Below are 7,443 nucleotides of genomic sequence, written 5' to 3'. Positions count from 1 at the left end.
GACGTCCCTGTTTAAGGTGAGTCTTGCGGGTCCAACTGGGCTCTGCTGGGACCTACCTCTTCACAACTAATATTCATTTTTCTTTCTTCGGATTATATTTGTCAAACACGTCGATAATTCTTGGCTCCGTTGAACCACACGTATGTTTATTAGAGTTCTTACGATTTTCTATGATTCTGTATATATATATATATATTCTTTCTGTCACACTATATATAACTACTAATTAACTACTTAACCAACCTTACTTAATTTCTCTATATAAATATATAACTGTGGTAGTACGTCGACAAATATTCTCTAAACCGACTTTTTATATAATTTAAGTTAATCACACTATACAACTTATAATGTTAAACGAAATGCCTTAAAATCTTGATTTCAAAAAGATTTTTTATTTTTTTTAAAAAAATAAGAACTCAAAAATATTAAAACACTGCTTTTTCCATAAAAGCCTGTCTCCCCACATACACATATATAAACCCTCCAAAGGGAAAACAAAATACAACCTTCCATTCCTCTTATTATTCCTCTCTTCAAGCCATCATGGCAACAATAACCAAAGACGAATCCGACTACGACAGCGGTTGCTCATCCATCACCGTGCCAGACTCTAGCAGGAGTTGGATGAGCAACGTCAGCTTCGGCAGTCGCTGATGCTCTGTCTCTGGGGACCCATTACACAAGCCTCACAAGGCTAATCAAGCCGCATGGGAAGCTATAAAGCGCATGCGGCTTGAAAAAGGTGGCCGTATAAGTCTAGAACATTTTAAAATAATAAAACGGGTCGGGTCAGGTGACATAGGGAACGTGTACTTGTGCCAAATTAGGAACCCGATTGTGGGATTGCCTAGTAGTTGTTATTATGCGATGAAAGTGGTCGATAGGGAGGCGTTGGCGATACGAAAGAAGTTGCAAAGGGCGGAGATGGAGAAGGAGATCTTGTCGGGTTTGGATCACCCGTTTTTGCCTACGTTGTATGCCGAGTTTGATGCTTCGCATTATTCGTGTTTGGTGATGGAGTTTTGTCCCGGTGGTGACTTGCATGCCGCCCGACAACGGCAGCCGGCAAAGTGTTTCAATATTATGTCTGCTAAGTAAGTAAAGCTTCTTGTTGTGTTAATTAAGAATACTTGCTTTTGTTGTAAAGAAGACAAGAAAATATAGGTTCTAAAATTTTCATATGAAGGTCATATTTATAGGGTTTTTATTGATTAAATTTGGAAAATATTGTCAAATTTTTAAAATTATTATTGGCAATTAAATACTAAACTAAAGACTTAAATGTGTAGATTAAGTTTGATTTATGTCTTTTAGGCTTAAAAAAGAAAAGAGTTAAAAAAATAATTATATTAGGGAAAACATTAATCGAAGCCCTAATTGGTGGAATCACCTATAGTGGTTGCCACATGATCTGGCTCGTCGAAACCTTTCCGTACACTACTTATAGGCCTAGTAAGTTTAGGCATAACAAATGATTTTTTTTCTTCTTAATTTAAGTCTTTTCTACATGTAATTTTGTGTCTAATTGTTCATGTAAGAGTGTGGTAACTTTTATATCACTTGTGTATAATAAGTTTTGTATTTTTGTTTTACAAAGGTTTGTTTTCTTAAATATTTTCAGATTTTATGCTACGGAAACGTTGCTAGCACTAGAATATCTTCACATGATGGGCATAGTTTATCGAGATCTAAAGCCTGAAAACGTGCTCGTTAGAGAAGATGGTCACATAATGCTCTCAGATTTTGATCTCTCACTCAAATGTGAAGTTGTGCCTAAACTCATCCGGTCAAAACCCGACCCATCCAGACAACTTGACCACGATGACGATGAGCGTAACGTAAGATGCTCAACACCCTCTTGTGTCATCCCAATTCAACCCGTCCTCTCTTCATGTTTCCATTTAGAAGAGCTAAAACCACTCCTTCCACCACTATAATAACCGAAAAAGTTGAATTTCAAGAATGTAACACCGAGTTAGTAGCCGAACCGGTTAATGCAAGATCAAAGTCATTCGTTGGAACCCAAGAGTACCTCGCCCCAGAAGTGATCTCGGGTCAGGGTCATGGTGGTGCGGTCGATTGGTGGACCCTAGGGGTTTTCTTATATGAACTTTTATATGGGGTCACACCCTTTAAGGGTGATAATAATGAGAAAACCCTCATCAATATATTAACAAAACCTTTAAGTTTTCCAAGAATTGGTGTGAGTTCAAGTAAAGAATATGAAGAAATGGTGAAGGTTCAAGACCTTATTGCAAGACTTCTTGTGAAGAACCCTAAAAAAAGAATTGGAAGCTTGAAGGGTTCAATTGAGATTAAGAAGCATGAGTTTTTTAAGGGTGTGAACTGGGCCTTGATTAGGTCAGTTAGGCCCCCTGAGGTCCCAAGTGAGATGATGAAGGTCAGAAATAGGGTAGTGGTGCCAAAGCTAAGCAAGAAACAAAGAGATGCACCCTTTCAAATCCCTAATCATCATATTGATTACTTTTAATTTGAGGCATTATGTAAATAAGAACAACTAATTCTAGGTTAGTCTCGTTGATCTTTGCCGATTTTTTATTTTAAAACCATGTATAATTTTTAATACGTAAAAGTATAAATTGTTACGAAAAAGGTTATTGAATCGACAATAAGTAGCAACATAAGAGAGGATTTAGCCTAGTTTATAATGTTTAGTTTGGATTTTATCATGTGTTTCAATCTTCCTGTATTCTATAAGCATAAATGATAATGACGGGCTTAGAAAACCTTTTCACATTATTAGAAATTTCTCAATTTTTATTAAACAGTTACTAGACGGATAAAGGTTCAAGTCATGTCAATTTTTTTTTATATGATTAGAAATTTTCTCAATGTTTTTTAAGCAGTTACTAGACGGATAAAGGTTTAAGTCATTGACATGTGATTGGTAAGTTAGAAAGCACTTTTTGGAATATTTACTAGTTGTAGTCATGGATTTCTTGCATATAGTTTTATTTTTAATTTAATTTATATATTATTATCTATGAGCAGCTTGTAGGTGTAAAGTATGGGGGCTACTCATTGCACTCCCATGTTTTTTCCTCTCATGAATTCATGTGATCACCATTATTACTTACCTCTTAAATCACGGAAATTATATTTTCTCTTTTAATTCACTAAAAAACAACCATAAAACAATATCACTCGTTACAACTTAATTACAACCTGTCAACTTGCACTTCCATTTTTATTAGATTTCAAATCCTTTAGCTTTAATATAACTAATTTATTAAACACGTCATACAAGTAAAAGTTAATTGTTGTGTTTTGTGTTGGGTTGTTGGCCTCTATCGTCTTTGCTAGTTCTGTCTTTCTTAACGAAAGCTTTCGTTGAAGAAAGGAAAAGACTTTCACGTTAAAGTACTTGATTATGTGGTATTTTGGATGCGAGAAATAACTTTATCTACATGAGATGAGCATCAACTAATTTACATATTGAAGATATACATACACATGTCTTTTTTGTCTTTATCAAAGATTAAAGCGAGGTTGAATAATTACATAAATCCATCATTGTCTTTAATACTTTTATAAACCCTTTTTCTAAAACTTTTATTTTTTGGGGGTTTTTTAATTTTATTTTCTTCCGGTACCTTTTTGTATTTTAAAAACTGTGTAACCACCATGTAGAGCCAACATGGCTTCATCCATGTGACCATCCAACATTAATCCGCGTCAAAACACCATTACACAAGGAGGGAGATGGGTGTCAAAGGAGGAAGGCGCCATTGCATTGACCGGCGTTGGGAATTAGGGAGGGAGAAGGGTATAATGGGTGGGCTTACAAGTTTTTTCAACCATCAACTCGTCTGCTCATATTTTAATAATATTAAAAGAAAAATGATTAAATAACTTGGTTAAATCATTACACATGTTTGATGATTTAATTAATGAATGTCACTAAGTCTTCATGATAGTGACATTATTCATTTTCAGTTAACTCTTCTTCACTACACATAAGCTCAAGCCTAATGAAAATCTGTAATATTTTTTATCATATCTTAGAAAATATAAAATGTATATTTCGATATATTTTCTAAATGCATTATCATTTATGACACGCAGTTGCTCTTTTGTTCCAATAATATAATTAGGGTGATGATTAGCCACGCTACCTAATACAAATTAAAATTACAATTACAAGAAGGAATCATAAACAAAAAACCTAAACAACATAATCGAAAAGAAAATCTTTCTTAACAAAGTCTCCCTTTAAGGTGGATTGCATGTGAATGGTAAGCCTTTCAAAATCTCCCGACAACCAGTTGTACTAAAGCCGTTCAAATGGTGTTGAATTGTTAATCACGGTTCATCTATTACCGGAAAACATGTGGTGGTAATTTTGAAAACATGGTGGAAAAAAACTAATATGCTCATAATGACCAAGCTGGAGGTTTCTTTGAATTGCTTTATGATGCATGGTGTTAATTACAAAATCAATCTCTATTTTCTATTTTTATTTAGAAGTTATGAAATAAAATAAAAAAACACTTGCAAACGAAAATTTTTCTTTTTGAAGGATCAACATGTTTAAAAATTGGAGCAATCAAGAAAGATTGTAAAAAAGAGAAATTAAAGTAGTAAACCAACTAACTTTCAAACGTAATAATGTGATGTCGTTTAACTAATTTAATTGTTCTAATGAAAACCATGTGAAAAAGGGGAAATATCAAACTGATTACAAACCAACGGTTCGGTTCGCTACAACTTTCAACCGGTTTTTGTTATGGAGTGGTTTGGGTTCTGTTGGTTTCGGAGTGGCTTGGTTTCTGTCTAGGACCCGGTTTTTGTTTGTGGGGTAAGTAGCATATTAAAACATACAAATAACTAGAGTAATTACAGTTTTAAATTAAAGTAATTATGTTGAAAAAAATAATATAGTGTAATAATTGTTAATGTAGTTCAAAAATTATAGTGTAATAATAATTACTTTAATGTTAACATAATTACCAATGATATACTTCTAGTGATAAAAGACATTTGTATTTGATTCAAACACTTCGTTTATGATCCAACTTTTTCCAACTATGACTGGTGAAGTGGTGATTGGTGAAGAAACCAACATAATGGGCCACTAAAAGAATAATGGTGATTGCCGATTGTTGTCGACTTGTCGTTGAAGCCAGCGTGTGAATTCATCTAATCATATTGTATCACCTGGCGTTGACTGGACCCAAAGAAAAATAGGCATTTGTGACCGTATTTGCGGTCGCTAAACAGTCACATTGCCCTATTGCGACTATTTTGCAACAGAAATTGCAGTCGGAAAAACGCTGGTCGCAGTTGCTCTGTTGCGACGACTTTGCGACCACTTCTCCGTCGCAAACCTTGCGGCCGACATGTCGTTGCAAACTTTGCTATCATTGCTGAAGTAGCAAATATTGCGACCACTGCTGCAGTTGCAAATCCTGCAAGTTACACTTCCATCGCAAATATTGCGACCACCGGACAAATCTTGTAACCATTGTTGCTGTCTTGCGACCACTCTGCTGCAGTTGCTGATCTTGCAACCGATAGCTTAATTTGCATACTATTGCTTGGTCGCATTGCAGTCACGATTTATTTGCAACAAAATTTATTAAAACTATTTATATATATATATATATACAAAAATTACAAAACAAATCAAACTAAAAATTTGTCAACGTGTTCAATATTTAACAAAATTAAGAAAACAAATAAAAAAAATCAAGTTTGCAACCTCAGGTTTGACCGGGCCAGTGACTACAAAAGCACCATCAATCTTCCCATCAACAGTCACCATTACACATATGCGAGCTAGTTTTCATCATATGGAAAATAACTCTCGGTCTCAGAATCGTTTATGCCCTGAGAGCATGTTTGGGATTGAGTTTGAAAAATGCTTATTGGCTTTTGAAAAGCCAGGATTTGGGGCTTTTAAAAAAATGCTTTTCAACCCTTTCAAAATTGTAAAATAAGAAAGTTTTTTGTGATTGCCAAACACATTTTAATTTATTGGCCTTTTGAAAATACCAATAAGCCAATAAGCATTTTTCAAACTCAATCACAAACATGCTCTGAAAAGCTCCATAACATTCAAACAAAGAAAGTCAACCTAACTTGGTCAACCTAACAAAATAGTGGAAAGTCAACATTACAAATTACACACAATCATCATGTAATAAAAACCATTAAATAGGCTAGAAACACAATTACCTTATCAACAAAATGAGCAACCAAACACTCAGGCGTTGATTATCTCTCTCACGAGTTACTAAACAGTACCTTGTGGCATTGGTGAGGATATATGTTGAACTAATTAAATAAAGAAACATTAGTAGCAACCAAGATCTTCGAGTACTCATCAAGGATCTTCTTTTTTGTAGCAGCAGCCTAAAATGAAACTCTAGAAAACTATTAAGTGGAAGAGTTCATATTATTAATGGTGTAAAATAAGATAATAGAAAAATACTGCAATAACTTAAAATAAGATGAAGGAAACAATGTACAGTATGAGGGGGAACAAATTCAGCAAAATATACACTTTATATGATTTTAAATGATAATGGTAGATTATAATAACCTTTTGCTGAAAATTGATGACTAAGAAAGATATCAATTAGCTCCTTCGAATTCTTTTGATTTTTTTTTACGGCAACAGTAACCTTTAAAATCCAGCTATTAACTATATAAGAGCAATATTTAATCAAAACGAACTCAAAAACTATTAAAAGTTTAGGAAATGTTTATATAATATGTATATGATTTAGACCACTATCAACTAAACATTAGCAATATACAATTATCAGCCTTCACAATAGTTTAAACCATAATATCCAACAAAGCTTAAAAGGCAAAACTCATTATGCTTTTAAACACAGCCTGATACAACATATCACATGTTTTGTAACTGCAACAAATGATGGAAATACATGTTTTACCTTGACGCCGTTAGGTTTTTTTTAACTGAGGGCCATTGAGAGCCAATTTTTTTAAAATTGGGACCACTGGTAGGAATAAACTAAGTTGGGATTATTATCGGCCAATAACAGAAAGTTGGGATTATTAAAATCCAATTTTCCTAAAAAAAAAAAGAGACTATTTTCTGCTTGAACCATAATACCCCTACACCTTTTTTGTTTAATGAATTCATTCAATTTAATCTTGGCCATCCATTACACAATTTAATGGCTAAGTTTATTTCTTATTCTTCTTATGAAAAACTAACTTCTTGTTTTAACATAATCCTGGGTTCTATTAAAAATATATTGAGAAAAAAAAAAAGATGCAGTTGTTGAGAAAACCATTATGGGTTCTATTAAGAAGATATGGAGAAAAAAAGGCTTCGTCTCCGACATATCTATAACTTTCTCTTTAACTCACATTTTCTCGTCTAAGTAGGAACCAAGGACATGAAGAATGGGTCATTAGGGACACAAACAAACCCGAATCTGACAA

At 33.7% G+C, this 7,443-nt stretch overlaps 1 pseudogene; it reads left to right on the top strand.

Moving 5' to 3' along the window:
- Positions 1-546: 546 nt before the first annotated feature.
- Positions 547-2,494, top strand: LOC143566775 (protein kinase PINOID 2-like; annotated as a pseudogene).
- The last annotated feature ends 4,949 nt before the right edge of the window (positions 2,495-7,443 follow it).

The sequence above is a fragment of the Bidens hawaiensis genome, unplaced genomic scaffold, assembly GCF_021521415.1.
Source record: "Bidens hawaiensis isolate Kalapana, Puna unplaced genomic scaffold, B.hawaiensis_p1.1 tig00023051_1, whole genome shotgun sequence".
NCBI lineage: Eukaryota > Viridiplantae > Streptophyta > Magnoliopsida > Asterales > Asteraceae > Bidens > Bidens hawaiensis.
The sequence above is the reverse complement of the archived record's forward strand: the minus strand, read 5'-3'. Positions and strand labels throughout refer to the sequence as shown.